Here is a 13,616-nt window from a genome sequence, read left to right as displayed (position 1 = left end):
AAGAAAATAATTCCCAGACAAGACCTCCATTCAGAGGGATTAAAATTGAGACTACATATTAGTAATTTAGGAAATGATACATTACAGTGATGTAATTATTCCCAAAACAAACATTATTAAACCAGGCAATTAACAGTTAAGGTTAAAAACAAAAGAAATCAGAAGGGTAGCTGTGTTAGTCTGGATCTGTAAAAAGTGACAAAGAGTCCTGTGGCACCTTATAGACTAACAGACATATTGGAGCATAAGCTTTCGTGGGTGAATACCCTATTCGTCAGACGAATGTGAAAGGAAATCCAAATATCCAAAAATCAAATTTATGGAAGTCTGTACTTAAGGCACGAAATAACCTGAACTCTGACTTGTAGTGATACCTTGTAGCAGTCATATGATTATGATTAAGATGTTTTAGTGTTTGTGGTCCCAGAACAGATTCACCCTTGCCCCCCCACTGCTCCTTGTGTCACTTTAGGACACAGTTAAGGTTATGTGGGTGTCCTAACTGTGCAATTCCATATCTTAAATTTGGATTTATTTTAAATTTAAGCTGAACTTTGAATTTCCTAGGTTTATATAGCTTGTTTGTGGGATAGTTACATCCTCCGTGTAATGCATTTGACCCTAAAGCACTGGTATGCACTCTCAGCTTTAACTCCATTTTACCATAGTTTTGCTTTGTTTTTATGTTGGGAAATTTCCTTGGTTCATTATTTTACATACCAAACAAGAAACACAAAAGAATTATACCATGCCATACTGGTAATGATTTTAATACATATATGCTATCAATCTTAAATGTTTATTTTCATTATTTTTAACTTTTAAAGTGAGATGTACACTTTGCCTGGAGCCGCAGAAATCGGCAAGTGCATAGTGGCCAGATAAGCTGTGTAAAAATCACTAGAGCAGCCAAAGCACCCAGAGGGCATGGCCCAACTTCCCTCCTCTCTTCTGTCCTCCAAATTCCCCTCCACAGACTCCCTTTCCCCCAAATCATCCTCCTTGCTGTGGCAAATTGCCGGTACTGTTATGCTGGGTCTCGCGCTTTCTCTTCTTTGGGGAAGGTTCAGGGCGCCATTGCTTGCCTCTGAACCGGTATTTTTAATTACCCCACTAGTATCCTTGAGGAGTGGAGTGGAGACGGAGGGACCTGGGCCTGCCCTCTTCTCCAGGTCCCAACCCAGGGGCCCTGAGGTTAGTGGTGAACCACTTGAACTGGTGATTCCTTCCCCTGGGCTACTTCCCTCTCCTGCCCTTCAGCTTGTGGAGGGGCTTCTTGCCTTCCTTCTACACAAGCCAGGTGCCCCACCTAGGGTTTTTTTGGACTTCTCAGCCCACCTCAGCACTCCTCGAAACTTTCCTTTTGTCTCTCTTCAAAACTGTTCTCTGCTTCAACTCCTTCAAACCTCTCTCTGCTCCAACCAAACCTTCCTGCTCCAACCCCCACACTATCTGACTGAAGCAGGGGGTATATATCATGTGACTGACTGCTGGTGCTCTAATTGGCTTCAGGTGCTCTAGTTAATCTATACCAAACCTTCCTCCACTAGCAGGGAATAAGGCTCCCTGCTAACCCTCTCCTGCTGCCCTCTGGCCATGCTGTATCACATAGCATAACCCTACATTCCCTGTGAGTGTGCACACAAACACACCAGTTCCTCCCATGTTCCCCGCTATAGACATATGTAAACACACTAGTGAAATCTCTAGTGTCCCCCCTCCCTCCTGACCTTATTGTTGAGTACAGCTGGTGTAATGGGTATTTTTTAAAAGAAAATTAAGGATTAGTGGTCATCTTTGCAATTATTTTTCACAACTGAAAATACTCCTTCAGTAGAGGCTGATGCATAAAGTTGTCTTCTTCTGAGTTACTCATGAAGAACCACCCTCTTTCAAAATGGCTACCATTTCCCATTGTTCTCAATGGGACTGAAGCCAACCAAGATACCCCCTTTCAAAATGACCACTGCCTCCTATTTTTCCCTTACGAAAGCTAATAGACCCCTATGTTTCCAGAAAGTGGAGAGAAGCAGGTGAATGTGGCCATTTTGCTAAGGACAGCCTGTGTCCTTAGCTGTATTTAGAACAATGGGAGATAGGTGTCATTTTGAAAGGGGGCAATTCTTCATTCAGTTTTCTCTAGAACATTATTCTTCAATCTCTATTGAAGAAGAAACTTTCATTTATGATGAATAACAACAAAAAAGCTATCATTAATCCTTTAAAAAAAATCTTCAAAGTAGATTAAGACAAGGTTTCAGTGAATTTAAACCATAAGAGTAGTTTGAAGACTCTACTATTATGTTATTAAGATCATTAGGGACAAAACAAAGTCTAACATGTGGTGCTAAATTTCTTTCAGGACCTACATTTTTACTTATTTAGCTAATTAACAGATTAACCTGCAAATTCTCAGAAAATGCATTAATTAACCAGAGTAGCTGTAATTTTGAAGAGATGCTGTATTTTTCATACATAACACGGAACTATGACCCACAATTTAACTGCAAAATCCTAATAAAGATAATATGATTTATTATAATGACAGCCTGCAACTTTAAGCTGAGGGACGGGGTGTTTGGATTGCTGGCCAATTGAAGGGAATAGCGCTTTATGGCTGGATGTGGAGAGGGGACATGACATGAAAACTTCTACAAAAAGGGGCAGCGTGGTCGCTGACTCATCCTCTGGGAATGCAGGGTTTAAAAGGGGAAGCTCAGTGCCTAAAGCCTTCCTTTTGGGCTCTGTTAATTCATTGCATGATGGGCAGTAGGTGTCTTACACCCTGAGCTCTCAGAAGGGAAAGGGTAGAGGTGCCTAAATTGATTGGGTCACGCCTTGAGTCCTCGGTAGGGTATAGGCGGGGTGCTCTAGATTTTGCAGGTAACAGGGTCTCTGGCCTTCACCCCATGAGTTCGGGGCTGTCATGGCTTGGGACTTTCTAAGCAAGACATTTATTTTAAGATAAAAGCACTACAGAGAAAACATACTAAAAACAATAAAAACCCTACACACATCCTAATAGCTTACCAGGGATCATCTCTCACAGATTCAGCAGGGGATCTGGCCAATGTCAGTTCTTCCAAACTTTCCCTAAGGATTACCCATCCCCCATCCTCCCCTCCACCCAATAGAAAGTTCTGTCCACTCCTGGTTTTAAAAAAACCCCACACACATAGACACACACACACACACAAAACCTGCTCTAAGTCAGTTTAAACTCAGGCTATGTATCCAAAAGTCCTTTCTTTGTTTCTTGTGCTCTGGAGAATCCAGTATGAACCAGTATATGGCAAACCTCTCAAGGTTGTGGTACCTCTTTGAAGATGTTACAGCCTTAGTGAATTTACCTAGTCAATCATCACCATTCTTAGTTCCTGGAAGGCTGTGGTCCACCAAAAAATCTCTGGCCCACAGGGATACCTAAACTTAATAGAGTAAGATCTCCCAGAGATATTGCAGGAAATTGCCATAACTGTCACAAGATTATCATAGGCTGTGCAGATAAGATTTGAAGATTAGCATACCAAAACTGCCTTGGCCAAGCGAGGATTATCATTATTTTGCCTCCTTCCAGGTTGAGCTTCTTGAGGACTGCTAATATTAACAGAATTGGAGAAACGTGTAGAGAAGATGCAGAACCCTAGAATCAAGAATGCATCTGAAGTGGACCCTGAGTCTGACCCCTTCTGGAGCAGAAGTGATGGCACTTCCCATTCTCCCTCGTGGCAAGAGGGTCCATGGCGGGAAAACCTCACTTGCTGAATATCAATCCAATTATGTCATCTGTTATGGACCACTCATAGTTATCAACAAACTTTCCACAGAAGCAATCTGGCAGAACATTTGGAATTCCTGGAAGATGAATCATATGCAAAAGTTCTGGAGACATGCCACTTCCTGACACTGGGGACTGGATATTGCTTTGCTCTGCTTGTTCAAGTAAAATATATCAGTAGTATTGTCTGTCATGACCTATATGGGAAGCCCCTTTGTGACTGTGAAAAACTGTGAAAGCATTGTAAATGGCTCAGCTCCAGGATGTTTATGTGAAAGGCTGATTCTCATGGGATCCACAAGTCTTGCATTAGCAAGTTGTCCAAATGTGCTCCCTAGCCAAGCATAGATGGATTCATCACCAGAGCTTTCAGTGGAAAAGGAAGGAAGAATGGAATCCCTTTGCAGGCTTTTGTTGGGTCTGTCCATCACTTTAATGCCAACAGGACTCGAGGTGGAGCATGAACCAACAGGTCCAGATGATGATTGCTTGATGGATGTAGACTTCAACCAATCTTGCATACGGTGAAGGTAAAGTCTGGCATGCTGAGTCAGGATGCCATATGGCACTGTAGTCTGAGATATGTTCTCTCAGTTGTTCTTGGCTGAGCCAGAAGATTGGTGCACAGGACAAGCATGGCATGATTTTTGGGAGGAAGGAGGCTGGGAGATAGAAGAGGGAAGATACGACATTACTATCATGGAGTCCAGAATGACCCTAATGAACTCATTTTTTTTGTGTGCTGAGGTCAGTACTGACATGTCTTTTCTTATTTTCAGAGCTAGTCAGGAAAATAGAACTTGACTATGACATATGAAGTCTGTTACTTGTTGATGAGATTCTCCACAAATCAGCCGGCTGTATAGTGTGAGAAAACTTGGATTCCCATTTTCCTCAGGTAAGACGCCACTACCAGAAGGCACTTCATGGTCTCTGAGGGGTATCAACAGGCCACATGGTAGGACACTGTGCAAGCAATGACAACCACCCAATAGGAACAAAGGATACCTTCTATGGGCTGCATAGACCACAGCGTGAAAATAGGCATCCTGGAGACTTTGAACAGTGTACCAATCATTCAGATCTACGGATAGGATAATAGAAGCAAGTGACACCATCTGAAACTTGAGCTTTCTAATGAAGGTGTTTAACAGTCTTAGGTCAAGACTATCTTCCTCTGCTTTTTGGGAATGAGGAAGTAAAGGGAATAAGCCCCTTGATGAGATTGTTTCTACTGCTCCAAAAATGAAGAGATTGCATCGCTAGATGTTGGACACTCTCATGAGAGGGGTCCCTGGATAGGAACGGAGAAGGTGGTTGATGGTGGGAAAGAGACTGGAACTGGATGCTATATTCCACCTCTACAATGTCCAGAACCTGCTGGTTTGTGATGATGGTGTTTCAAAGCCACAGAAATGGTATAAATGGTTCCCAAAAAGAGGATATGGAAAGCTCTGAAGCTCTCAAGTGAGCAGTCAAATCCACTGCCTGTCCCTTGAAGGAGGAAAGTGAATTGACACACCAGTGAAAGTACTGGACTTCCTCCTGGGAAACTGATGTTGCTTCCTTTGTAGATCCATCTCATTGTTTTTTGTTTGTTTGTTTGTTTTTGGTTGGTTGTTTAACTGATTTTCATAAAGAAACAATGAAAAGTACAAAAATGCAAATAACTTACAGCTTGTATATGTTTCCAAATACCTCATTCCTCACAGGATCTCCAACAGAATTACATAATCACACAATTTTACAACTTGTCAAAGCTGTAAGACAGACAATACATAACCAAACAATACTACATAGACATAATATGTTAGGGAAGAGGTAACAGTAATAAAATCAACTACGTACATGAATAGTGAGAGGAGGGAAGTAGAGGACAGGGGAGGGAAAATGAAGTGAGGTTGGGAGTAATGAAGGTTTGTCATTCGTTGGGCCATCTCAATATTTTTTTATCCAAATGTATCTAGAAATGGGGTCCAACTTTCTTCAAATTCACATAATTGCTGTTTATAGTGATAAGCTATTACTTCTTTCGCTACTAACTCAGAAAGGTCCAAATGTCATTGTTCTATCCTAAATGTAAGCCTACTTTTCTATTTTAGTAAATTAGGTGCTTGGTGAGCATCTGAGTCCTCAAGAACCAAAGATTTTGTGGTGGTTTTAAACCCAGTTTAGCAGGTAAGTAACCTATGACATAATTTTCATCTGAGATTTGACTGCTGAAGCTGAGCACCATTTTAACTCGTGTCCATTTTTTTCCCACAGCTGCCTGACTGTTGGCCAGTCCCATAGCATATGCATCTAGGTTCCTTTTTAACTTGTTACAGCATCAACAAATAGAGAATAAGGCAACCTCTGTGATATCTAATGCATTTTGAATAAAATATTTTGTTGTATGATGCATAGTCTGAGATCCACAGAAGAATTTTTAGCATTACATAATATGCTCAGCTATTGTGATTATTTTAAGAGCTATGATATATCCTCTTACTGTCCTTTCACAAAGACCTCCAGACTTATGGAGATCCTCTTCATTAACTACATGTACATATAGGACATTGGCCTGCACAGTTTATGAAGCTTTTCTAAGGTTCCCAGTAATCCCTGACCCATCTAGATAGGGAAAGTGCTGAAATGGCTCAATCATTCTAAGTACAGTATATGAAACAAATGAACACAGGAGATGGCCCAAAGACCTTAGTTGTACCTAGATAATATAAGAACACTCTTTTTGCATCTAAAGAATGTAATTTAGAATCTGCTTTACTTGTATGAGGTTCAGAAAAAAAATACAAGTAAATTTATACTCTGATTAACATGGAAATCTTAAACTACCATCAGAATACACTGAGGATGTGATCTAAGAATCACTTGTCTTTATACAAAGTAATAGGGGAGTGTTTGCCATCAATGTGTGTAGCTCACTAATTTTTCTAGTGGAAGTTATCATTATTATAAATGCTGTCTTTATAGAAAGATGAAAGACAGAGCAATTCCATAATGGCTCAAATGGAGATTCATGTGTTGAGTTCATACTAAATTCAAATTCCATGCAGTGACGGGGTCATGAATGATGCCCTATGAGCATGCTTGGCCATGTTTTGGTCCTCCTTAATAAGGGATAATGTTAATTTCCTCTGCTCTTCTGGTAAATTTGTAGTAAAGATAGACATCTTCTCCCATAACTGAAACTGATATCTAGTCATAACTGCTTGGTAGCTAGCTATGTGAATGTTTCAGGATGCAGACAAAACCCATTTTCTGCATAAGGAATCTCTGTTTTCCCTCCGTATCCATGGAGGTAGAAGGTTGAAAACCTGATCTAGACTTTTGCAGTGTTGCTGCTATAACCAAAATGTTTGGCCAAGGGTGTACATAAAAACAAGAAAATCCCTCCTGTGGAATTTGATATAATTTGTCCATCTTTTTAGAGACTGATTGACACGAAGATGGTTTGGATCAAAGGGATTTTGCCAGTTGCCACAGCCTTTCTAATATAAGCAAGGAGACTTTAGCCTTGGCAGTAGATGCCAGAACACCAACAACTGGATTTGAAGGCTCTTCCAAAGCTATAAGGCTACTGATAATTTTAAAGTTGATGCCATCCCATCAACCAATTCATGAAATTGAATTGCATCCTCAGTGGGAGACGATGCTGTCACTATCTTTGATGTTGCCATCAAGAGATGAGCCACTCTGCATCTATGTGACATCATGTTGGAAGTCATCCTGTGGAGGTCCCTCCTGGTAATCCTCTTCTGAGAATGCCCCTGTTTGAAAGCGTGGAGAAGGTAGAATTCTGTAACTCTCAGATCTGTATCCTGCTCAGATCCACAGATTGTGTAGGATGTTGCTCCAACATCAGACATTTCGACCTTCTAGTCAGGCAAGAGTAGACAGAAGGCATAAGCAAACACAGGCCAGGCTTACCAACCTCCCCAATTTGGATCCACATAATCACAGGATCCAGTTCAACCTGCAACTGCAAATCCGATCCTGGATCTGATATAGAAGCCATTGGTGAGATTTACAATGTAGGGACCCCAAACCCAAAAGGAGTCCCAAAAATGAAGGACAAGTCTTCCCTGCTAATACTATAGGGGTCTGAGGTGGTGGTAGTAATGACTTTGGAGACCACTCTCTCTCTCTCTCACTTCTCACTTTGGTCTTTTGTCCAGGAGGAAATGTGATCTGATCAGATCTGAAGAAGGACAAGGATCCAGATGAATTTGAGCTGTAACCTCTATTACATGTAGTTGACCTTGCCCTAATGGACCCAACGGTCTCACCATTGAATCCATACTCTTGGATCCATCTTGAGATCCTGAGTATTTAAATTTTGGATCCATGATTTGTAAGTGATCTGAGGAGCCACTGAATATATGCTTTCATTTGTCCTTTCTCTTCCTCACACTGAGTTAGATGCTCCCAACATATTTTGCATATCCTGTGATGCTTGTCCGGATACAGGACTGATGAGGAATCTACTGTGGCTAAAGACAGACCCAAGGATCTGGGCATGGGGACTACAGGTGATTTGTAACTAGAGCCTGGCACAGAGCTGAAGCTCTTGTCTCAGATCTAAAGGGTTTTTTTGGATCTGGACATAGTCAGAGCCTATTCTGGTCCCCTATTCTGACTATCAGATTCCTTAGAGCTATCAGATCCCAAAGGTTTATTGATAAGGAATAGAAGGCTCTGCAGTATATTTTGTCTTTCCTTCCTGGTACAGTGACAGAGCTGCACCACTGAAGCACTGTAAGTATAGACAAGCCCTAATATAACTAAGTATCTAACTATTCATTTACAGAATTCACATATAAAAGAAGGGCACGCAGTGTACGGAGAAGCAGTCACTGCAAATTCCAACTCACAGCCACAGCTGGCAGGAAAGAACTCAGTAGTGGTTGGGGATGGACCTGCTGGTCACAGAATCATAGAATATCAGGATTGGAAGGGACCTCAGGAGGTCATCTAGTCCAACCCCCTGCTCAAAACAGGACCAATTCCCAACTAAATCATCCCAGCCAGGGCTTTGTCAAGCCTGACCTTAAAAACCTCTAAGAAAGGAGATTCCACCACCTCCCTAGGTAACCCATTCCAGTGCTTTACCACCCTTTTAGTGAAATAGTTTTTCATAATATCCAACCTAAACCTCCCCCGCTGCAACTTTAGACCATTGCTCCTTGTTCTGTCCTCTGCCACCACTGAGAACAGTCTAGATCCATCCTCTTTGGAACCCACTTTCAGGTAGTTGAAAGCAGCTATCAAATCCCCCCCTCATTCTTCTCTTCTGCAGACTAAACAATCCCAGTTCCCTCAGCCTCCCTCATAAGTCAGCCCCCTAAACATTTTTGGTGCCCTCCACTTGACTCTTTCCAATTTTTCCACATCCTTCTTGTAGCGTGGGGCCCAAAACTGGACACAGTACTCCAGATGAGGCCTCACCAATGTCGAATAGAGGGGAATGATCACATCCCTCAATCTGCTGGCAATGTCACTACTTATACAGCTCAAAATGCCGTTACCTTTCTTGGCAACAAGGGCACACTGCTGACTCATATCCAGCTTCTCGTCCACTGTAACCTCTGGGTTCTTTTCTGCAGAACTGCTGCCTAGCCATTCAGTCCCTAGTCTGTAGCAGTGCATGGGATTGATTCTTCCTTCCTAAGTGCAGGACTCTGCACTTGTCCTTGTTGAACCGCATCAGATTTCTTTTGGCCCAATCCTCCAATTTGTCCAGGTCCCTCTGTATCCTATACCTACTCTCCAGCATATCTACCACTCCTCCCAGTTTAGTGTCATCTGCAATTTTGCTGAGAGTGCAGTCCACGCCATCCTCCAGATCATTAATAAAGATATTGAACAAAGCCTGCCCCAGGACCTACCCTTGGGGCACGCTGCTTGATACCCGCTGCCAACTAGACATGGAGACATTGATCACTACCCGTTGAGCCCGACGATTTAGCCAGCTTTCTATCCACCTTATAGTCCATTCATCCAGCCCATACTTTAACTTGCCGGCAAGAATACTCTGGGAGACCATATCAAAAGGTTTGCAAAAAGTCAAGGAATAATGGATCCACTGCTTTCCCCTCATTCACAGAGCCATTTATCTCATCATAGAAGGCAATTAGGTTAGTCAGGCATGACTTGCCCTTGGTGAATCCATGCTGACTGTTCCTGATCACTTTCCTCTCCTCTAAGGGCTTCAGAATTGATTCCTTGAGGACCTGCTCCATGATTTCTCCAGGGACTGAGGTGAGGCTGACTGTCCTGTGGTTCCCCGGATCCTCCTCCTTCCGTTTTTTTAAAGATGAGCACTATATTAGCCTTTTTCCAGTCATCCGGGACCTCCCTCATTCCCATGAGTTTTCAAAGATAATGGCCAATGGTTCTGCAATCACATCAGCCAACTTCTTTAGTACCCTCGGATGCAGCGCATCTGGCAATGGATTTGTGCTCATCCAGCTTTTCTAAATAGTCCTGAACCACTTCTTTCTCCACAGAGGGCTGGTCACCTTCTTCCCCTGCTCTGCTGCCCAGTGCAGCAGTCTGGGAGCTGACCTTGTTCATGAAGACAGAAGCAAAAAAAGCGCTGAATACATTAGCTTTTTCTACATCCTCTGTCACTAGGTTGCCTCCCTCATTCAGTAAGGGGCCCACACTTTCCTTGACTTTCTTCTTGTTGCTAACATACCTGAAGAAACCTTTCTTGTTACTTTTAACAAGTGCCTTTTTATGCCCTGGACTGGAGGCATGAGGACACGCAAAGTGTGGGCACTACCCCAATGGACACTGTTGGCCACAAGAAAGTTATTCTTCACTCTGACTCTGAAACACTGTGGAGAGGTTCTGATTAAAATGCTTCTCTGAATTACTTTCAGCTTAAAATACACTAAAACACTCCTGATACCATTAACATCCAATCATACAGATGTGAACACGACAAATTAATAACCTATTAAACCATAAAACAAAACTGGGATGGATATCCATGTACACAGATTCTGAGAGAATAACTATATTATGATACCGAGTGTAATAGAATTCACAAGATTGAAGCCATTATAGATGTAAATTAAGTGTTTGGGAAAGCGACTCGAAGGAGATAGAGAGGGTTAAGAAGGGAAGGGGAAAAAAGAGGGAGACAGAAACTGAAGGGGAAACAAATAAAGAGAGGAAGAAAAATAAAGACAAATAGAAGAGGGAGAAAATAAAATTATCATTGTAGGGATAAAAGAGGAGCAACAGAGGGACAGTGAGGGGAGACTATGTTAGAAAGAGGAGTCAAGATTTAAAAATGTGCCCAAACATTTTTGGATGGCTTTGATGTCTCATTCTATGAAGTTACCTTGCTTAGATTTTATATTCTATGGGCAAAATTCTGGCTCCACTACAGTCAATGGCAAACATTCCTTTAAAATATAGTGGCCAGGAATCCACCGTATTTTATTATTCTAGAAACGATAGCTTGAAGAAAAATAGGTTCATAAGTGAGAGAGTGAAAAATGAGATTAATAGTAAAAAAACATCTTGTGATCTTTACTCCAAACCCTGGTTCTATATATAATGGGGAGATACAGGTAAGCAAAATAAATTGTTCTTCACGATCCTGCCAAAAATTAAAAGGTCAGCTAAAGGTTTTTAATTCTCAGTAATTAACATTGAAAGGGAAATATTGGTTTCATTGGTTACTTGATCTTGTAACAAATAATAGTTAGGTTTCTTTGCTCATGTATATATGCAAAATTTTATGTAGTTCTTCATAGAACAGATGAGTTTAAACAATAGTTTGTTTTTTATTTGAATGTTGTAATCCCCTTAAACACCACTGTTACTGCAACTGGGAAATGAAATACATTTTGTTTGGGTTCAATCATTTGCAAACAAATCTGAAATAAATAGGATTTTGTCACATTAAGAATATTAAAAGGATTGTGTGTGATTTCTCATTATTCAGATAACAAAAAGCTTACTACAGATAATTATGGAATGGAAAAGTATGATGTTCAATTATGAACTGAAATTTGACCCTCTTTTTTCTTCAAAGAGGAACCCCCCAGGGTCTCAGTCATGGAGAAGATAAGATCTGTAAATGGCAATTTCATATTCTGTGATGGTGATCATATCCCCTGGTCAGAAGAGGAAACAGCACAGCAAAAGCTTGATTGGGAAGCAAATTATGCATTCCTAAAAGGATTTTGTCTTTGAGCAACAGAAGTAATAGACTTCAAGTCAACAGCTACCTGAATAAAATAATCTAAATTTAGTGGACAACAAATTGATTCCCCAAAGCTTTTAATCTTGTTCTTCTCCCTCTCAAACCCCCCCCACCCTTCACATGCACTGATGAGAGAGACAGGAAAATAAGACAACAAATACTGAAGGGACTGAATTATGACTGAAGTATACTTTAATAGGTATAATCTGAATTATGAGCCCAGCAGCAATTCTTTAGAGCTCTTTGCAGAATGGATTTAAGAAGCAGCTTTGGGTGGGTGGGGGGGAGGAGGGAAAGGGTATCTTATTCTGTTGAAGAAATTTAAACAGGAGAGTTGCTCCAATTTGTTGCAGGTCTACATTTGATGTTGGACGCTCACCGTACCTTAACAAGGAAGATAGAACCAAGATGACATTTCCTGCTTTTATTTTGTGCTGATCAAAATGACTGGATTTCCTTTTATAAGGAGGAGAAAATAAATTACCCTACTGAATCAACCCATATGATTTCTTGGATCTCAAATGACAAAAATGGGAAAGACAAAAAAATGGAATCTAACTAACATATTAAAAGCACACTGCACTTGGCCACAGTCATTGCCGTATCTATGAATTATGGCACCATAATTTCTGTAAAAGCTCAGCCACTCTGTGTGTGAGAACATCAAATCCTTCAATAAGTTTTGTAAGACAAAGGATTTGCACTAGCATCACTGTACTAAATTTCTCTTTCCATAAGTTTTGAACAAAAGTTGCAAGGCAGCAGTGCTACAGTACCGTGTATATACTTTGTGAAGTGCTTTGAATGAAAGACATCAGAGTCAGATGGGGGTGGTATTGTGGTCAAGATCAGCAAATAATTCCACAGCAGTCAAATGTTTTTGCTAAAATGATCATCAAGAAAATAGTTAGCAATATTCATTTAAAGTATTATTATACTTGAGAACTAATAATCCCTAGCTGACATAAATAGGCTGGGGCCCAACACAAGTTCAAACAAAATACTAACCTGCAGATGCTTGTACCAAAGCTGAAAGTACATCTACATGGCACACTCCTCTCAGTGGCACATAGAATGCATATACTACACGCCCCTCAGTATGGATATAAATAGCAATGTAGATGGTAAGACACTGCCTGGGCAGTAAAGAAACCACTGAACTTCTGAAAAGCACCAGCAGCTCCTTGCTGTAGGAGTCTCTCTCTACAGCAAGGAAAGGCTCCCGTAGCTCTCTAAAACAGGGAAAAGCTCTAGCAATGGGGAGACAGCAGGGAAAGGATCCAGCAGCCAGGACCTGCTGATCCTTTGCTTTCTGGCTCCCCGTTAGCATAGTCTTTCACTGACACATGTTGCTACACACTTCAGAGTAGACTCAGCCTGCTGTTCACTGTGCCACATAGTTACACATAGCCTGCATGCCGCTGCAAGAGGTATGCCACGCAAATGTAGCCTGAGAGGAAAGCATTCTGAAAGATAAAATTCAGCGTTGAGAAATGCAAGGTAATGTGCATTGGAAGGAATAATATTAAGGAATCACAATACACATAGATTGGTTTTAAATTAACTGTATTCACCCAAGAAAAGACCCTAGATATCAATTTAGGGAGCTCTCTA

At 41.2% G+C, this 13,616-nt stretch overlaps 1 protein-coding gene across 3 annotated transcripts in view; it reads right to left on the bottom strand.

The window, feature by feature from the left end:
- CSMD3 (CUB and Sushi multiple domains 3) overlaps positions 1–13,616 on the bottom strand; it is a 1,155,643-nt gene that overhangs the window by 395,136 nt on the left and 746,891 nt on the right. The window lies entirely within an intron of this gene.

The sequence above is a fragment of the Mauremys mutica genome, chromosome 2 (genome assembly GCF_020497125.1).
Source record: "Mauremys mutica isolate MM-2020 ecotype Southern chromosome 2, ASM2049712v1, whole genome shotgun sequence".
Lineage (NCBI taxonomy): Eukaryota > Metazoa > Chordata > Testudines > Geoemydidae > Mauremys > Mauremys mutica.
This window is presented reverse-complemented; position numbering and strand designations above follow the sequence as displayed.